We start from the raw sequence: 22097 nt of genomic DNA, 5'->3' as shown, positions 1-22097 counted from the left end.
AGCCTGATGTGGGACTCGATCCCACAACGCTGGGATCACGCCCTGAGCCGAAGGCAGACGCTTAACCGCTGTGCCACCCAGGTGCCCCTAGGAGCATCTTTTTTCTAATATTGGTCTTTGACTTGGGTTCCTGACATCTAAGTCCCTTGGAATCTTCTGGGTGATTGGAATGTCTTTGTTCTAATGAGGGGCTCCTGGATGGGGGCTGGTCACCAGAAAGACCAAGCCATGATTAGAAGCTTGGAATTTCAGGGGTGCCTGGGTGGCTCAGTCGTTAAGTGTCTGCTTTGGCTCAGGGCATGATCCCAGGGTCCTGGGATCGAGCCCCACATCAGGCTCCTCCACTGGGAGCCTGCTTCTTCCTCTCCCACTCCCCCGGCTTGTGTTCCCTCTCTCGCTGGCTCTGTCAAATAAATAAATAAAATCTTAAAAAAAAAAAAAAAAAGCTTGGGATTTCAGAGAAGGAGAGGGTCTGGAAATGGCCATTTCAGAGAAGGAGAGGGGCTGGAAATGGAGCTAATAATTGATGATGCCTACATGAGGAAGCCTTCACAAAATCCCAGGAGTACGGGGTTTGGAGAGCTTCCAGGTTGGTGAACAGGGGGAGGTGCTGGAGAATGGTGCACCAGAGAGGACATGGACCCTCTGCAGCCCTTCCCATACACCTTGCCCTACCACCTTTTCCAGCCGGATGCTCTTCTGCGTGCTTTATCACACCATTTTGTAATAAACTGGTAAACAGTAAGTAAACTCTTTTCCTGAGTACTGTGAGCCACTCTAGCAAATTAACTGATTCTGAGAATGGAGTCACAGGAACCTTCAAATTATAGGGAATGAGTCAGAAGCACAGATGACAACCTAGCCTTGTTACTGGCATCTGAATTGGGGGGAAGGAAACTGTCTTGTGCGACTGAGTCCTTAACCTGTGGGATCTGATACTCTCTCCAGGTAGTGTCAGAACAGAACTAAACTGTAGGACACTCAGGTTACTCAGAGAACTGCGTGGTATGGGAAACCCCCCACACATTAGAAACACTGTAAGTGTGGTAGCAGCCTAAGAGTAAAAGAAAAACACATGGAAGCGTAGGTTTTTCAAAACCTCCCGTCATGAAATTTTATCACCAGATACACTAACGCTGTATGTACTATACATACATGTGTACTTTACGCATAAAAACATTTCTTCACCACCACCACCACCACCACCCTCCCCCATCAAGTAACTAATTTTCACCCCCTTGAGGGCAACACCATATCCACTGAGAAGTTTGCCCTAGAGCAAGTTTCCTAACCTCAGCAATGCTGGCATTGGGGGCCAGGTAATCCTACATTATGGGTGCTGCTGTAGGCATTAAAGGACGCCTAGTACCATCCGTGGCCTCCACCAACTAGAAACCAAGTGGTAACTGTAGCAAAGTTCAGTTGAATCTCCCAGCCCTAGAAACATGCAGGTAAGTAGCAGTAATTGCTTCTCTTGCTGCCCTTTACACAATCATAAGAACTACAGTTCCTGATTTTGCCCACGAAAACACTGGAGTGGATGGGATATAAACAGACTGCAAGTGCTGTATCTCTGTAGCTGGTGTGAAGGAGCACATGCAAGAGCAGCAGCAAGAAGGAAACTATTTTATATAAACACAGGCGGGAAAGAACCCCATTAGACCAATAAGTGAAAGGACATTAAAGTTTAATAAAATCCATTTATAATACATGCCATAGAAAAAGGCTAAGTAACCCCTCCCACCAAAATGATGAGTGAGACAAATGATCTCACTTTAAGTATAGATGAGAACCATAACGAAATCCCTGGGAGAACATTGTGTTTTATAATGGGTTTCTATTGTATTCACACAATATGCGGTCAAGAGGAGCCAAGATTAAGGATATAATTAGATAGTGATGGGAAGCGCAGCTCTGAGAGTTCCAGATTCAGAATACACATCAAAAAAGATCAGGGGACACTAAATTCATCTCAAACCCATCACAGGTAGGCCTTTCAGGAGATTAATCAGAAAAGCATCTTGTGCATCAGCGTGGAGAAGGCTGGGGAAGAGCGATGTGCTGGTGGTCCTGAGGTCAAAGAGGAAAAGCAGCAAGGCAAGGTGCGTGACCCTGAGCCAGTTTCCTCAACTGTCAAACGGGGTAACAGCATCTTCATTTCACACGGCTATGGAGACGATTAAAGGAGAAAACGTGAGCGTGGATGATGCCTGGGCATGTAATAATGGCACAATAACCATGATGTTTTTAATCACATTTAAGCAATGTAGTGGCAAAAAAAACTAAGATAAGCGAACAGAAAGACCTCCAAATAGAAATGGTTCAGAGGAACCAAAGATGAGCTACAAAAAAGATGAGCTAGGTAAGACTTGTGAGACCTCAGAATACCCAGAGGTAAATATTTTGTCTGATGGTGCACAACCAAAGTCATTAAAAAATAGAGACATGTTTCTATAACACAGTAAAGAAAAAGGAATCTATATTTCAAACAAAAATATATTATGCTTAATAGTAAAACACTAGCATTCCCATTAAAGTAGGGAACCAGGTAAGGCTGTCCATATTTTCAACATTATTTAATACAGATATATAAGGGCGCCTGGGTGGCTCAGTCAGTTAAGTGGCTGCCTTTGGCTCGGGTCATGATCCCAGGGTCCTGGGATCAAGCCCCGAGTCGGGCTCCCTGCTCAGCAGAGAGCCTGCTTCTCCCTCTCCCTCTGCCTCTGCCTGTTGCTCTGCCTACTTGTGCTCTCTATCAAATAAATAAATAAAATCTTGAAAAAAAAAAATACCATGAAGGGCAATTACACAATAGAAAAAAGTATAAATATTGGAAAGAACTTCAAATTATTTTTTTACAAACATAATTAACTGCGTATTTGAAAATGTTTCTACGATAAGCAGAAATTATTAGAAAAAAATAAGCTAATTTCATAAAGTGGTTGCAAAATCAATAAATTAAAATCACTTGTTTTAGATGGGATCCTGAAACAGAAAAAGAACATTAGGTAAAAACTAAAGAAATCTGAATAAAATACGGACTTTCAAGTTAATGATTTATCAAATACTGTTCATTGGTTGTGACAAATGTACCATAGTAATGCAAGATGTAATCAACAGGAAAAAAATGAGTGCAGGATACATGGGGCAACTTTTCTGTAAGTCTACAACTATTCTAAAATAAGTTATTTTGGGGGAACCTGGGTGGCTCGGTCGGTTAAGCAACTGCCTTCAGCTCAGGTGGTGATACCAGCATCCTGGAATTGAGTCTCGCATCAGGCTCCCTCCTATTCCCTCTCCCTCTGCCGCTTTCCCGGCTTGTGCTCTCTTGCTCGGTCATTCTCTCTCTCTCAAAATAAATAAATAAAATCTTTAAAAAAAACACAAAATAAAATAAAATGTTAATTTTTTTTAAATCAATAGTTTTCTTTGTATGTAAGCAATGACCAGTTAGAAAGAGCGAAAGAAATGGTTCTATTTACACTATGTTAGAAATTAAAATCTAACAATAATAATACTAAGGGAAAATGTACAAGGTTGACAGAAAAAAAACTAAAAAAGAAAATTCTCTTTAGGGACATAAAACGAAGAGATCACCTTAACTCAGTATTATAAAGATGTCAAATTTCCCTCCCTGAAGTAATCTACAAATTCAATACCTTCCAATCACAAATTCCATAGCATCCCTGGGAAACAACAAGATGAATAAACATGCAAGAATAGCAAAAAAACAAACAAAAAACTAGTAAGACTATCAACAATCCTACTATGAAAGAAAAACATATACATATATAAAACAAGGGTTACAAAAAAAATACAGTATTCACGTAAGAGCTGATAAAACAGAAACCAAATACACCAGTGGGAACTTAGATTATGAAAAAGATGGCATTTAAACTACTAAAAAAATATGAGATGGTTTAATAAATTAGCTTGATTGGGACAACTACCTATCAAAAAAAATTTTTTTTAACTAGATGCTCACATATTGCTTACAGCAAAATAATTTCTAGATGGGCTAGACTATAAAATTATTAGATGCTTGCAATTATATTACAAAGGCCTAATCTTAATATGTAACAGTGCTTAGATACCAATAAGAAACAAGCTAAGAGAAAATGGATAAAGCACATGAACTCTTCAGAGAAATGGGGAAAAAAACCCAAACTCTTAAGCTTATAAAAAGCTGCTCAACCCCAAAGTAAGATATGCAAATCAAACCACTCTAAGATACTATTTCTTATTATGAAAATAGCAAAACTATGAGAAGCTGTGGTGCATGCGAGCACAAAAGGATCTCTCATGTATTGCTTCCAAGCATGCTAAATGAGCAATACAGCCCCTCTGAAGGGCAATTTGGAAGTACCTTTCAAAATTACAAAAGCATTTATCCTCTGAACAAGCAATCTCATTTCTAGGAATTTATCGTAACAGTATACCTGGACACATCTGAGATGACATTTATACAAATTATTTACCCCAGTACAGTTTGCGTTAGAAGTTGGCAAATTAAATGTCTATATATAACATATATGCATATAATATATAAAATATATATGTTAATATATGTATTAATACTCATATAACATATATGATGTATTAATATATATAATTACACAATATATAAATTAAACATATATAAATAATATAGCCACACAATGGAATTCTATGCAACTATTTAAAAAAAAAACTGAACCCAACAAACAAAAATCCAGGACCAACAGCTTCACTGGTGAATTCTACCAAACATTTAAAGAAGAATACCAATCCTTCTCAAACTCCTCCAAAAAAGAAAAAAGGAAGGAACAGTTCCAAACTCATTTTATGAGGCCAGCATTACCCTAATGCCAAAACCAGACAAGGACACCACAAGAAAATTACAGACCTATATCCCAGATGAACATAGATGCAAAAATCCTCAAGAAAATATTAACAAACCAAATTCAATAATCCATTAAAAGAATCCTGGGGCACCTGGGTGGCTTGAGCGTCTGTCTTCGGCTCTGATCATGATGTCAGGGTCCTTGGGATTGAGCCCTGCATCAGGCTCCCTGCTCAGCGGGGAGCCTCCTTCTCTCTCTGCCTCTCCCCCCTGCTCATGCTCCTGCACACTCTCTCAAATAAAGAAATAAAAAGAATCCTACACCATGATCAAGTGAGATTTATTCTAAAGATGCAAGAATGGTTTCACACCTGCAAATCAGGGGCGCCTGGGTGGCTCAGTCAGGTAAGCATCTGCCTTCGGCTCAGGTCATGATCCCAGGGCCCTGGGATAGAGCCCCCCACCTTGGGCTCGCTGCTCAGCAGGAAGCCTGCTTCTCCCTCTCCCTCTGCCTACTGCTCCCCCTGCTTGTGCTCTTTCTCTGTGTCAAATGAATAAAATCTTTATTAAAAAATCTGCAAATCAACGTGATAGACCACATTAACAAAATGATGGATAAAAATCACATGATCAGCTCAAAAGATGCAGAAAAAGCATCTGACAAAAGTCAACATCTGTTTATAAAATTCTCAACAAAGTGGGTATAGAGGGAACATACCTCAACATAAAGGCCTCATATAACAAGCCCACAGTTAATATTATACTTAACAGTGAAAAGCTGAAAGCTTCTAAGATCAGGAGCAAGACAAGGATACCCACTCTTAACACTTTAATTCAACACAATATTCGAAGTCCTAGCCAGAGCAATTAGGTAAGAAAAAGAAAGAAAAGGCATCCAAATTGGAAAGGAAGAAATAAAACTATTTGTAGATGACATATTATATTTAGAAAACCTCAAAGACTGTTTAAACCAAAATACCAAAAAAACTGTGAAAATAAATTAATTCAATAAAGTTGAGGATTTAAATCAATATACAAAATCAATATACAAAAATGTGTTGTTTCTTTTTTTAAAGATTTACTTTTTGAGGTGGGAGGGAATGCACACAGAGGGGCAGAGGGAGAGAATCTTCAAGCAGACTCGCCACTGAGCACCAAGCCCAACAGGGGGCTCGACACCATGACCCATGAGATTATGACCTGAGCTGAAACCAAGAGTCAGCCACTCAACCAACTGAGCCACCCAGGCACCCTTGTTATGTTTCTATACACTAATAACAAGCTATCAGAGAGGGGCGCCTGGGTGGCTCAGTCGTTAAGCGTCTGCCTTCAGCTCAGGGCCTGATCCCAGGGTTCTGGGATTGAGTCCCGCATCTGGCTCCCTGCTCCGCTGGGAACCTGCTTCTTCCTCTCCCACTCCCCCTGCTTGTGTTCCCTCCCTGCTGTCTCTCTGTCAAATAAATAAATAAAATCTTTAAAAAAAAAAAAAAGCTATCAGAGAAATTAAGAAAACAATCCCATTTGCAACTGCATCAAAAAGAATAAAATACCTATGAATAAATTTAACCGAGGAGGTGAAAGACCTGTACACTGAAAACTATTACACACTGATGAAAGAAACTGAAGGAGGGCCACAAATAAATGGATATTCTATGCTCATAGATTGAAACAATTAATATTGCTAAAATGTCCAGGGACGCCTGGGTGGTACAGTTGGTTAAGCATCTCACTCTTGGTTTCAGCTCAGGTCATGATCTCAGGGTCGTGAGATCAAGCCCCATGCTGGGAAACTCTCTCTCCCTCTCCCCTATAAATCTTTTATAAATAAATAAATCTTTTTTAAAAATTGCTAAAATGTCCATACTACCCAAAGCAATTAGACTCAACACAATCCCTACCAAAATTCCAATGTAATTTTTCAGAGAAATAGAAGAAACAATCCTAAAATGTGTATGGGACCACAAGACTCAAAGGAGCCATAGCAATCTTGAAAAAGAAGAACAAAACTGGAGGCATCACACTCCCTAATTTCAAAATGTATTACAAATCTGCAATAATTGAAACAATATGGTATTGGCACAAAAACAGACACAGCAATCAGAACAGAATAAAGAGCCCAGAAAAACACCGACACATATATGGTCAATTAACTTACAATAAAGCAGCCAAAACATACAATGGAGAAAGGACAGTCTCTTCAATAAATGGTTTTGGGAAAACTGGACAATCACATTCAAAAGAATGGAACTGGACCACTATCTTACACCATACAAAGTTACTAAAAATGGATTAAAGACTTAGAAACCTACGACCTGAAACCATAAAACTCCTAGAAGAAAACACAGGAAGGAAGCTCCTTGACATGAGTCCTGGCAAGGTGTTTTGGGGGGTTGACACCTTAAGCAAAGCAACAAAAGCAAAAATTAACAAGTGGAACTACATCAAACTAAAAAGCTCTGCACAGCAAAGGAAACCATCAACAAAATGAAAAGGCAACCTGCTGAACGGGAGAAAATACTTGCAAATCCTATATATGATAAGAGGCTAATATCCAAAATATACAGAGAACTCCCGTAACTCAATAGCAAAACACCAACCAGACTGAAAAATGCGTGGAGGATCTGAATAGACATTTTTCCAAAGACATAAAGATGGCCAACAGGTACATGAAAAGGTGCTCAACATTACTACCAGGGAAATGCAAATCAAATCCACAGTGAGAGATCACCTCATACTTGTTAGAATGGCAATTATCAAAAAGACAGTAAATAACAAGTGTTGACAAGGATGTGGAGAAAAGGGAACTTTTGTGCACTGCTGATGGGAATGTAAATTGGTACTATGGAAACAGTATGCAGGTTCCTCAAAAAGTTAAAAATAGAACTAACATATAATGCAGCAATTCTACTTCTGGGTATTTATCCAAAGGAAACAAAACAGTACCTGAAAAAATATATGCACCCCTTCATTCACTGCAGCATTATTTACAATAACCAAGACATGGAAACAACCTAAGTGTCCATCAATGGATAAACGGATAAAGAAACTGTGGTACATACACACGATTGAATGTTACTGAACCATAAAACGGAAGGAAATACTGCTATATGCCACAACATGGATTGACCTTGAGGGCACTATGCTCTCAAGTGAATTAAGTCAGAGAGAGAGGAAAAAAAAAACCCACATGATTTCCCGTATACATGGAATCTAAAAACAAAACTAAAACGACTGAGCTCATCAATACAGAGAACAGACTGGTGATTACCAGAGTTGGGGGTGGGGTGACAGACAAAATGGGTGAAGGAGGTCAAAAGGTAAAAACTTCCAGTTATAAAATAAATAAGTCACGGGGATATAATGTACAGTTAATAATACAGTATTGCATGTTTGGAAGTTGCTAAGAGAATAAATCTTAAAAGATCTCATCACAAAAAAATTATAATGATGCATGGTGACAGATGTTAGCTACACTTATTGCGATCATTTCACAATATATATAAATATCGAATTATATTGTATACTTGAAACTAACATAATGCTATACGTCAAGTATATATCAAAAAAAAAAAAAAAAAACGGCACGTATTGCATGGTGCACTGGGTGTTGCACGGGGTGTTATACACAACTAATGAATCATCGAACTTTACACCAAAAACCAGGGATGTACTATATGGTGACTAACATAATAAAAACATATTACTATTAAAAAACAAAAAAAACAAAAACAAAAAAAAACAAAAAACACTGAAGAAGCCCTTCTGGTACTGATGCACATATGTTTAAGATATATTAAGTGTGGGGGGAAAGTATATAGAATACTGTAGGTGGGGGAATTTGAATCTGTAGGTTGTGGTGAGAGTCACAGTGGTTTCTTATGGGAGATAGTGCCCGTGGAGAACTGGGAAGATAGTGGGCAGGTATAAAAGGGCAACTCTTTATCACCTTTAGAGTTGCGTGTGTTTTAATTTAACCATGCAAATTAATTCCCAAATTTAAAAAGTTAGATGAAAACATGGGATTTTTTTTTTTTACAAATTTTTAATAGGGAAGGGCTTCATAAACATGAAGAAAACTAGTAAATGTGGCTACTAAAAAACGTTAAATTTGTATGTTCAAAAACCCAATCATAAAGTTAAAACACAAAGTAGGGAGAAAATTTAATATATGACAAAGAGCTGATTTTTATACATAAAAGGGCTCTCAAAAATCACTTAGCATGACAAAATGACTTTCAAAAAAAGGATACAGAAAGCAATTTAAAAAATATAAACGTCTACTAAGCACATGAAAAGATACTTATTAAAGAAACACAAATTAAAACAAGATGCCATTTTACACTATCACACTGCAAAAAATTTATAATAACCAATGTTGGTGAGAACAAAGGGAAACAGGTTCTTTCACACCGGTGAACATATAAATTTGTATAGCTTTTTGAGGTGTAATTTGGCAACATCTAGGTGAATTTAAATATGCATACTCCTGTGACACCTGGGTGGCTCAGTTGTTAAGTGTCTGCCTTCAGCTCAGGTCATGATCCCAGTCCTGGGATCAAGCCCCTCATCAGGCTCCCTGCTCAGTGGGAATCTCCTCCCTCTGCCCTTCCTCTCACTCGTGCTCTCTCTCAAGAAAATAAATAAAATCTTTAAAAAAAAAAAAAGAAAAAGAAAAAGATAATTAGCCTTGACTTTTTAAAAAGTCAGTTAGATGGGGGAGAAATGATTAAACCCTACCTGGATCCCTGGTTTGGAAAAACTAGCTATAAATGACATTTTCAGGATAACTGAGGAGGTTTGAATATAAACTAGATGTTAGGTATAAGAGAACTATTTATTATCTTTGATATGATAAAAGTGTTATGATTATGAAGTCTGAAGCATTTAGTCATGATAGATCAGATGTATACGTGTAAGAATGTATATACAGATGTATGTACAGCCATATATCCTGTACCAGTATATAGTTGAAGCAAATATGATTTTTTTAAGATTTTATTTATTTACTTACTTGAGAGAGTACATGCGCTAGCAGGGGGAAGGGGGGAGGAGGAAAGGGACAAGTGGGCTCTGCACTGACTACTGAACAGAGCCTGTGGTGGGTCTCAATATCACGACCCTGAGATTATGACCTGAGATGAAATCAAGAGTCAGCCTCTTAACCAACTGAGCCACCTAGGCCCCCCATAAATATGATGATTTTTTAAAAGGTTCATAATTGCTGAATCTAAGTAGAGATATGGATGAACATGTGATACTCTCTGAAATTTCTTGTTCATATGAAAATTATTCATATTAAGAGATTGAAAAAATTACTCTAAGCTTATTCTTCAATAGCACATACTGCATATTTTAATTCCTGTGGCATAAAGGACTGAAAAAAAGTAAGATTTTTTGATAATGCAGAATTTTTTTTAAATTAAATTTATTCTCACTTTTTAAAAATCTTTAAATTGAGGATTTCCTTACTAAAATGCCCCCAAAGCTCTCTTTACATCCTTGCAAAGTTCACTTGGATTCTGTCTTAAGGGTCTGTGGTGCTTGTGGAAATGATGCGCAATGCCTCATCTGTGGCATAAATAAGATAGTACAAATGATAACCGGTTTATTTGGGTTCTTTTTAACTATTTGTTTTTATATCCTTCCCATTAACCATTCCAGATACTTATTCAGAGATAGTAATATTATGGGCATAAATGATATTGTGTGAAGTTACAAAAAAATTCACTGAGGCAGACTTAACATGTTGGATATATTATAATAAAACTTCATAGCAGGGAAAATCACTACACCTCAGAACCTACTTTCTTTTAATAAACAATCTTTTCTCCAGAACAAAGATTCCTTTCCCTGGTGGAAAGATTATGGGAAACACTGCTCCAACTCAAATAACAAACCTCATAAAAGTCCCCCCACCACAAGGCCTACCACAGTGCCCAGCATACAGTAAATGTTTTGAATGTAGAATTATCCTTTGCATAAAGCCTTCTAGGAAATATCTGCATCCTCCTTCCAATTCCTGAACACCGTATGACACATAAGGAATTAGTCATATTCTACCCTGTAATATGGTTGTATATTTGTCTCATGGCCTCATAAATTAGGAAGAACAGCATTATATAGGAAGCTAAGACACTGTTGTCCATTTTGCGTGAATGATGTCTAAAGTCATTCTCATCTTTAGGATTATTTCATTTCATATAATTTTTCATATGTGAACTATCTCAATTTTTAAGATTTTATTTATTTATTTGACAGAGAGAGAGACAGCCAGCAAGAGAGGGAACACAAGCAGGGGGAGTGGGAGAGGAAGAAGCAGGCTCCCAGCAGAGGAGCCTGATGTGGGGCTCGATCCCATACCGCCGGGATCACGCCCTGAGCCAAAGGCAGATGCTTAACAACTGCACCACCCAGGCGCCCCTGTAGTTGGATAATTTTCATAGCAGGCGACTGATAAATAAGCAAAATGTTTCTTTGAGAAGAGGTTGTAAGTTTCTGTTATCTAATTTGAGGTAAATCAAATGGTTTTCCTGTGTCTCTGCGGAGCTGGGGAGGGCGGAGAGTTATTTTTTAGGTGGGCTGGGACACCCGAGATACCCAGGAACAGTAACACAAGAACAGCATTGACTAATGGTATGGAAAAGGGCAGATTGCCACAAATATTTCCTACTGTTGTCTTCTTTAAATATAGGTGCATTTTACCAAATCACAGTAAAATTAGTAGCTACTGATTCTGATCACTCTGCTTATTTCCTGAAAAAGTTGGTTAAATTCTTTCTTTGGGAGAATTGTAAAATAGTTCCTTCTCTTCTTTTATCATTAGAACCCGAGGGGTTGTATCTTTTTAAACTTGCATTGCTGGTGCTAGTCTCTGTTGCTTTGTGTTATGATAAGAAAGAAAAAATCTAGGGAAAGGCAAGCCATTTCCTTTTGAGGTTTTTAGGGGAAAAAAAAAAAGTCCTATTCTGTAGAGCTTTGTACAGACCAAATAGAACCCGAGTGCCAACTGTGCTGAGAATAGGCAGGAAGATTAGTCACAGATTTGAGAAGCTTGAATTATGTATCTGGGTGTTTTCCTTTTCCTACCCTTCCTTACTCCCTGAGTGTTGTCTAGACATAAACTAAACAGATTTAACCACTAAAGTTATCTTTAAAACTTTATATTTTGAAATAATTTTAGATTTACAAAAAAGTTACAAAAATAGTATAGAGAGTTTTTGTATACTCTTTGCCCAGCTTTCTCTAATATTAAAATCTTACATAACCATGGTGCTTTTATTAAAATGAAGATTAACATTGGTACAGTACTGTTAACAAACTATGGACTTTATGTGGATTTCACTAGTTTTCCCACTAATGTCCTCTCTCTGTTTTAGGATCCAATCCAGGATACTTAATTGCATTTAGTGTCATCATGGTTAATACGGTTTTCTTACTGCTTTCCTTTATCGTGTTGGGATTCTATTTTTTAAGGAATTTTACAATTTATTAGTACTTATCAAATTGTATTAGAAAAATTAATGAAAGGTTTTATGTCTGGGATCGATACATTTGAGATGGACACAAGAGGAGTATATTCTGAATGATTTTTGAATCATGCATTGATCATTAACCTGTGTTATGCTATTTTCAAATTGAGATATTTGGGGCGCCTGGGTGGCTCTGTCGTTAAGTGTCTGCCTTTGGCTCAGGGCGTGATCCTGGGGTCCTGGGATCGAGCCCCGCATTGGGCTCCTTGCTCTGCTGGGGGCCTGCTTCTTCCTCTCCCCCTTCCCCTGCTTGTGTTCCCTTTCTTGCTGGCTGTCTCTATCTGTGTCAAATAAATAAATAAAATCTTAAAAAAAAAAAAAGAAAGAAAAAAAATTATCCAACTACAGAATATAGGAAAAAAGATCAAAGACGTAATGTGATATGTTAGTGCCACGAAATCCTTAATTTGTATTAAGTTTGAATTAAAAATTACTTCAAGGGAAACTCTTGTCAAAAAACAGAATATTACTGAAATGGTTTTATTTAACATTCCATTGAATAAGAAATTTACAATAACACCCTGTTTGGGAAAGTGTTGACTGGAGGTGGAAAGTACTCTCAACACTGTGTGTGTGTGTGTGTGTGTGTGTGTGTGTGTGTGTGTGTNGTGTGTGTGTGTGTGCGCGCGCGCGCGTGTAAGATTTTATTTATTTATTTTTTAAGAGGGAGAGAACGGGGGAGGGGGTGGAGGGCAGAGGGAGAAACAGACTCCCCGCTGAGCAGGGAGCTCAACTTGGGGCTCCATCCCAGGACCCTGGGATCATGACCAAGGCATGGCAGATGCTTAAATGACTGAGCCAACCAGGCACCCACTCTCAACTCTGTTGATGAAAATTTAAATTAGGACTTTAAGAGGGCTTAAATTAGCTTTTAAGAGGGCAAGGTGCTTTTGTTTTGACTATTTTCTTCTTTTCAAAATACTCTCTTTCCTTGGCTTCTATAACAGGTTCCTCTCTTCATTTTCCTCTTGCCTTTCTTATCTCCTTTGCTGATTTTTAATTGCTGATTTTTAGGCCTTGGAGTTCTGCCTGACCCATTTTCTTTTTAATGAATTACACTTTCTCCCCAGGTCTTACCTACTTGTAGCTTGGAGTTATCCCCTGTAGGTGACAACTATACAGAGGTGGTAACTTGTAAATAAATTTTACCCCAAATTTCTCTCTTGAACATTCCTCTTCAACAGTCTGAACTCATGTTCTTCAAAGGTATCCTCAAAATTGCCTGGCAACCCTACCGTCCCTTGCTAGTCAGTTCACTTCCCCACTCTCCAAAAATTAGGACAGCATTTCACCTTCTGGAAATCCTCCTCAAACCTTGAATATCCTCCTCACCTCCCCACCTCACTCTCAACAGAAAACACTCTGTACTACATCAAGGAGACCATCAAAATAAAAAAAGACCTCCCTCAACTTTCACCACCAACTGTTCATCCCTTCTTCCACCAGCATTCCTTTCTGAGGATGATCCCTTACCACCTGCGCTCTCTGGACCACAAACCTCTCTTGCCTTCTCAGGAACCTTGTATTATTATCCATATTCTCTCATTCATGTTCCCTCTCAACATAAAGAAAGATTCACTCATTGTAAAGTGAATGAGTATCAAAAACAAATGAGCATATTCCTTAATACAACAAGTCTACTTCTAGGAATTTATATAAAAGACTAATACAAAGACTTAACTGTGAGAATATTCACCCTAGTGTTTTCTAAATAGCTAAAAATTACAACCTATATAATAACGGAAAATGATTCAATACACTGTAACACATGTGTACTATGACATGACCTACTACAGAGCTATTAAAACTGTTACTTTTCCCCCCACATGGAAACATTCACAATTTAGAGTCAAGCAAAAATAGAAGGCTTCAAAACAGCACAAATTTTATGAGCCCATTTTTGTTAGAAAGAAGCATAATACATATTTATAAGCTCCAAATACACTCTGGTTACTAAAGTGTTCAACAGACTGGGTAAATGAGATTACAAGTGATTTTTATTTTCTTCTTTTTACTTACCTGTAATTTCGGATTTAGCAAAAAAAAAAAAAAAAAAACCACCCCACAAATATATGTATATAATATATATATACACACACATATATAATTGAACAAAGATTCTATTATACTGACAGAAAATCTAAATACTGAGCAAAGAGAAGTACATTATTAAGGAGTACCAAAATTGAAATGAGAGGATAAAGTATGCAATTATCATTAATTTATTTTAAATTAAAACATGTTCGTATTTGGGGAGAGAAAATGTTTTGGATATTTAATAAAGTTTTTCAATTTCTTCCGAGTCCTGATAAAACATGTTTTACATAAAGCCAAAAAGTGGAATAAGGTCCTCTTTACAGGAGACCAGAAAAAGATGAACAAACTGCAGTATATTCATACAAAGGAATTCTGCTCATCAGTAAAAAGGAACAAGTTACTGATATATACAACATGGATAAATCTCGAAAACATTATGTTGAATGAAAAAGGATTACACAAAGGTAATGCTCCATGACTCCATTTAAATGAAGTTCTAGAACAGGATAAACTAATCTACAATGGGGGAAAAATTCAGAATAAAGGTGAGAGAGTTGACTGGGAAAGGCAAGCAGGAAGTTTCTGGGGTGACATTAATGTCAACAACATGATGGGGTTGCACTACACAGGTGCATGCCTTTATCAAAATTCAAAACTCATCCAACGGTTCACTAGGATTTGTGCCTATGAGAACTCTAGATGATGATATGCATGCTGAAATATTTAGGGTGATCTATATTGATGTCTGCAACTTACTTCACAAGCATCCCCCTTTAAAAAAAAAAAAAGGTCTTGACAGAGGGACACATTGACACACAACATGTAATTTTAAAAAATTATAGAAGCCAGATGGTGGGTATAATTCTCTCAACTTTTCTCTATGTACGAAAATGCTCATAATAAAATGTTAGAAAAATTTAACTTTCAGTAAAGTCAGCTAGCAAAAGCCAACTACATAGTTAAATACATGTATTTGAAGGCAGGAAAAGGAATAGAAACCTTCCTAGTTTTTCAATCACCAAATGATTTAACAATTGTAATTTCTCAAATGGTAGAAAATATTCATCTTTAACAAAAGACCCTAAAAGATTTTAGCAATCAATAGCCATTTTTGTAAATTCACAAGCATTTCTACAAGTTCAAAAATATGGCTGGAACTTCATTTGTAAACCATCTTTGCACAATATATCCTTAATTTATTATATGACATAATAGACAAGAACTAAATCTATGTCATAGCCAATTATGGAAACAATTGCATACACCTTGATACTAACTACTGAAAATACTAGCATGAAAAGGTACAGGATATAGGTCAAAACAGACCACCAACTACTCATCAAACTTTTCCTAAAGAATACAGAAGATACTAACAAATAATCACATTTAATTGCTAACTTACAATACAATAACTTCCCTAATTAAAAACTTTTTAGGAAACGTAAACTGTTTTAGTCCTATAGTCATCATAACAAAATCTTGATTACATCTTTAAAATATTTTTAAATCTTCGCAAATGACATGAGGGCCTCAGAGAAATCCTTACTAATAAAGGGTTTATCATTCTGTAGAAGATAAACATCAGTTATAGAAAATGCAATAACCTGGAAGAAAAATTGAAACCTTCATAAATTTGATATGGATAATTTAGTTTCTGAATATAATCTCTCCAGATTTATAAATATATATACTATATGGATATGTGTATATAGGTTTATGAAGTTGCATATGCAAAAAACCTATAATATGCTACACTTTGAGTGATTTAAGGGCTTTTCAAGAGTTATTCTACATTTGATTTTTCAATAATTCTATATTTGATTTTTGTCATGCACACTGATACTGAACCTAACCCCCAGGTAAGATGTAACTCCACCATACAATACAACCTATCACAGAAATTCCCCATCCCCAAATATCCTCTATCAGTTATGTTGATAAGTCTAAAGAAGGTTCACATATATTATAAAAAATTCCTTCAACAAATATTTAGTCAAAGCTTATATCAGCCAAGCATGAGAACATACACTGGATATACAATGCCAAATAAATCACATGATCCCAGCCCTCACAGAATGTACAAGGTATTGGAGGGGGAGAGGTATTAGAGACAGCAAATAAGCACACAAAGATACAAGTATGTGTTTATGATTAGAACCATGAAAGAAAGTTACAGGAAGCAATGATGGAAAAGAGAGAGAGAACCTGCTTATGGTTATCAGGTCAGACCTCTCTAAGGAGATGATATTTAAGCCCAGCCCTAATGACCAAGCAGCAGCCACCTTTGCAAAAAAGCAGAGGGAAGACTATACTGTCAGAAGTCATAGCACGTGCAAAGGCCCTGAAGGAAGACAAGCCTGGTAGGTTAAAGTAACCGAAAGTCTAGTGGCCATAGTTACTATGGCACAAACTGCAAACAAAGGTAGAATTAGTTTCACTGAGGCCCTTAGTAAGAATGTTGGATTTTATTCTAAGCGTAAAAGAAAATCAGTGAAGGATATTAAAAAGGCAGAATGATATGAACAGATGATGTCCTCTCCCTGTGGAGAAAGAGTCGTAAACAGCAAGAATAGAAGCTAAAGTAGTAGTACAGACAAAAGAAAAAGAAAAAGTGTGAACTAGGAAGCGGAAAGGAAGGTCTGAGATACTCTGACAGAACTGGTAAGATCTGCTCATGAGGAAGGGGGAGGGAGACAGTATGAGCAACTACATACATGATGGTATCATGAACTAAGGTGACAGAGAAAGAAAACAAGTCTGGTCTCCGGGGTGTGGTGAAAGGTTAGCAGGGAATCAAGCACAATTCAGACATGATATCTCTGAGATGCCTGTGCGACAGTCAAGAGGATATGAGTAGGCAGCTGGATTTAGGTCAGAAAATGGGACTTAGGGGCATATCGATCAGATTCTTTAAACTGACCTAGATGTCTATAAAATACAAACAAATGGGCCACCCTCCAAATATTCTGCATCAGAATGACCACGCACACATGCACATTTTTAACGCGTTCAAATGATTCGGACATCAAATGGAGTCTGAGAACCACTTATGTAAATAGATTTTAATGTTATATAGTTCATCACCTAGGGATATAACTCTTTGGAGAAGAAAACAATAAGCAACAAGATAATGGTTTGACTAATAAATCGAGAGTTACCTAATCTCCTCCAGTCATACAGCATTATAGAGGAAACACTGTTCTAATTGGCCATTCTTTCAAATGACATTTACTAAAGGACACTCTGAAGGTGAATAATTTTTTATTTTTCATAAATATTCGCTTATAAAATACACATGAAGTATCTCACAAATGAGTAAATCAAGGTTAAGAAAGGTAGAGTCTTGCCCAAAGGACTCACAATCAATAAGAGCCAAAATTCACAAATCAAGATAACACCAATTCCAATCTGCTTTCCACAACACAAACATGCCACAAAGCCCGTGACTACAAAGCTCACCATCTGTCACACGTCATGTGCAAAAATGATTACAACTGACCCTTGAACAACATGGGCTTGAAGTACACAGGTCCACTAATATGGAGATTTTTCTTCACAAATACAGCATAGTACTATAAATATATTTTCTCTTATGATTTTCTTAACACTTTTCTCTAGCTTACCTTATTACAACACAGCATATGATACATATAACATACAAAATATGAGTTACTTGACTGTTCGTGTAACCAGTAAGTCTTAGAGTCAACAGTAGGCTGTTAGTAGCCAAGCTTTGGGCGGGGGCGGGGGGGTGCAAAAGTTATACGTGGATTTTTAACTGAGTGGGGGTTAGGTGCCCCTAACCCCCATGCTGTTCAAGGGTCAACTGTATAGCAAGAGAAAATGGGGTGAGTGCCTTAAGAGAAACAGAAGGGACAGTGAAAGTAAGAAGGAAAAATTACTTCTTCATTTTCACTATTTACATGATTTATAATTGCAGAAACTATCAATTCTACCTTTCAAAGTATCCACAAAAGCTACTAATAGCAAAAGTGTTTTACTCCTACACAAAAAGCCCTAAGACTCGACCTAATTTAACATACTACATCGTCATAGACTTTGGATATTTAATTTAAAAAAACAAAGAGGGGTGCCTGAGTGACTCGGTTGCTTGGGCATCTGCCTTCAGCTCAGTCATGACCCCAGGGTCCAGGGATCAAGCCCCAAGTAGGGCTCCCTGATCAACAGGGACTCTGCTTCTCCCTCTCCTCTGCTCCCCTCCCCCGCTTGAGCGCGCGTGCTCTCTCTCTCAAATAGTCTTTAAAAATAAAAAATAAATAAAATTTAAAAACAAACAAAAACTACCTATACAATGGCTATAAAAGTCTTTATAAATCACAGCTCTTTATCTGCCTAACGTCACAAAACAAGTCATCTGGGGTTGACCTCAGGAGTCCTCATCAGTAAAATGAGAACACAGAGTTTAGGATAAAGAACCTTGGGGCGCCTGGGTGGCTCGGTGGTTAAGCGTCTGCCTTCGGCTCAGGGCGTGATCCCAGCGTTATGGGATCGAGCCCCACATCAGGCTCCTCCGCTTTGAGCCTGCTTCTTCCTCTCCCAATCCCCCTGCTTGTGTTCCCTCTCCTGCTGGCTGTCTCTATCTCTGTCAAACAAATAAATAAAATCTTAAAAAAAAAAACAAAAACAAAAACCTATTCCTTTCACAGTCACTATCCTTGACAGTTATTATTGGAAGAACATACAAATAATAATCTATAAACGTCAGAGATTTTATTTTTACATGGAATGTTGGATTTGCTTCAAGTGTATACTTCCAACTATCTGCCTCAATCCTGTAGAAGTAGTAAGATTTCTGAAAATGTTGACAAATCAGGGCCTCTGGGTGGCTTAGTCGGTTAAGCCTCTGCCTTCAGCTCAGGTCGTGATCCCTGTCCTGGGATCAAGCCCCATGTCTAGCTCCCTGCTCGGCAGGAAGTCAGCTTCTCCCTCTGTCCCTCCCACCCTCTCACATGCACACTCTATCTGATGAATAAATAAAATCTTTAAAAAATAAAATAAAGTAAATGAAAATGTTGACAAATCATCTTCGCTGATTGCCCCTAGACTAGAATCAATCCTGACTATAAACTCAGGGTCACTCTGTACTTACCTTTTCACAACAGTTCTAAAGCTTGTAAATTGTTCCTTACCCCCAAGCTAGACTTCAAGTTCGGTGAAAGCACAAGCTGTGTCTTGTACATTTCTAATCATTCAATATCTGAGTAGTTACTACGTGAACGGTGCTGATCTAGGTCCTGACAACACAGCAGAAAACAAAATAAAGTCTCTGCTCTCCTCAGAGCTAATACTTCAATGATATAGGAGATACTAACATATACCAATCAGTGATAAGGTATATTTAAAAAAAAGGGGGGGGGGAGAAGGAGGACTAGAAAATATTGTAGGAATTGGAAGGTTGCTATGTTACATAGGGTTACCAGGGAAAGCTTCACATGTAACTGAAATCTGAGTAAGTGGAGCAAGTCACATAGGTAACTGGAGGGAAGGTGTTATGGGAAGGGGGGGGAAGCAAGTGCAAAAGCCCTGAGGCAGGAACATTAGTTATTATGTGGGGAAAATTCTAAGGTGGCAAAGGGGTGGGGCATAATAGAGACACATGGGAGGGCAGGCTCTGAGAGAAGAGTGCCATAATCTGATTTGTTTTAAAGAATCACTCAGACTTCTGTAACAAGAATAGAGAATAAAGAATAAAAGCAGTGAACCTCATTAAAATCCTGCAATAATCCAGGGAAGCCATAATGGTAGCTTGAACCAAGTGAGTGATGATGATGAACTGGATTTTAGTAAGGTTTTGAAAAGAGAACCCACAAGATTTGATGAACTGGATGTGAAGAGAGAGAAAGATGAATCAAGGAGATATTTTTAAAGATTAGGAATAGACTTGCCATTAATTGAGACAAGAAAGTCAGTGACGCAATTTTCCCAGAATCTAGCAAACTGCCCAGTAGATAGACACTCAAATGTCTGTGAATTAAATTTAACTGAATAAACTCCCAAAATGAAACAGTAAACTCAATGTATTGCTTTCTATTTGCTCTTATTTCCTTTAGTAATGTTTGCTAATTACACAGACTTAGCCACTAACAAAGTTCATGTGCTTACAAGGAAACATTACACAGCAACACAGCAACTAATCCTTACATCTCAAGTACCAGTTTCAGTTTTAAATGTATAATTCTCCTGGATATAAGAGAAATCTGCTATGAAAGCTCTGTGACAGCCTGAGGATTCTTACACCCAAAGTAATTAACCTGTTCCTTAATGATGTCATATTCCTGGAAGGTAGAGCAGTGCAAATAGAACCCCTAAGCCAGAATTAATTGAAAATTATAACACTTCATGATCAATTTTCAGAATGGGACAAGACTGAACAAGTCCCCTAAAAAAATAAGTCATCAGTCATCAGCATTTTTTTAATCTTTTTTTTTTTCTTTTACCTCCAGCAGTAAGTCCCTTGAAAACAAGTTTAATGAAAAACTAAAATCTGCTTGAGAATGTGAAATTTCGCACATCTTCCCCCAAGCTGGCACTTTTCCTGCCAATCAGTGAAAAGAAGCTTCACTTAAGAATTGGGTATCCTCACTTTAGCACTTCTCAGACGTACTCCCAGACTTTCTAATCCAACACCATTACTATATAGCTCCATGAAGAACCACAAAGTTAACAGAAATATAAGGAATTCTCCTAAAATAAAAAGTTTTCATCCTTTCCTTCCGGTTACTTTAAAAACTTAATTGAACCTTAAAAAAAAATAACTGAGTTTAAGTATCATCTCTCTTCCACATTAGTTTCCCTAATGCCCCACCCTAACCGAATGTGTTATAAAAAAAAAAAAAAAAAAAAAAAAGTGCGTACAACTCCCAGCGAAAATACAGTGTAAAACCCTACATCATTCGGAGAAGCTGACCGTACTGAATTCAGCAACAGGCAGTACTTCCTTTTTCCTATCAGTAAACGGCCTTGAACCAATCCAAACAAATCTGAAATGCCAGCCAGATTCCCCGTATCTCCCCCGCTCCCTCCCCCCCAAAGCTGGCCTGGAAACACAGCAGCCACTGACCACAGAGCTCAACAGAAAAGAACCAGTGGTAAGCAAAAACAATGCCTTTTAGAGGCAGGAAGGTTAGGATCCAGGTTTTCCACCACCACCTATCCTCGAGTAAGAGCCCGGCCACCCCACAATCACGTTCCCAACAGAGCCGCACGCATTCTTCCGCGGCTCCGAGGCCCCCGCACGCGGATTAGAGGTGAGGTGGAGAGAGGAGAGCGAACCGCCGGGGGTGAAGAGAGTGCCCAAGGGGTGCCCGGACGCCCGGGGAACGGAACGCAAATAAGCACACGTGCCAAGGATGAATGCGGCGTCCCTTAGGAGCAGAGTGCTCAGCGCCTGCCACAAAACGTGGAGGGCAGGGAGCCCTAATTGGGCTTTCCTCTCCGGGTGGACAGGCTGGAGGGGCTACAGGTCCAGGACCCCCTAAGACGGGGCCCAGGAGGCTACTATCTCCCCGTAAAAGGGTGGAGCACACGGGGGCGCCAGGTGGGGGCTGCTGCTGCTTCGTCCCTCCTGTCATCACCGCCATAGGGGACATCCTAAAGAGGAGAGTGGGGACTCGGTGGGGGAGGGGAGCACCACAGCCAGTGGGGCAGTGGGCCCCGAGTGGGCGGCGAGCGCGCGCCGGGGAGAGCAG

The 22097-nt window shown here is 38.4% G+C and overlaps 1 protein-coding gene across 8 annotated transcripts in view; it reads right to left on the bottom strand.

Moving 5' to 3' along the window:
- Positions 1-22097, bottom strand: part of PCNX1 (pecanex 1) — a 184014-nt gene that overhangs the window by 141107 nt on the left and 20810 nt on the right. The window lies entirely within an intron of this gene.

Source organism: Ailuropoda melanoleuca, chromosome 14 (assembly GCF_002007445.2).
Source record: "Ailuropoda melanoleuca isolate Jingjing chromosome 14, ASM200744v2, whole genome shotgun sequence".
NCBI lineage: Eukaryota > Metazoa > Chordata > Mammalia > Carnivora > Ursidae > Ailuropoda > Ailuropoda melanoleuca.
This window is presented reverse-complemented; position numbering and strand designations above follow the sequence as displayed.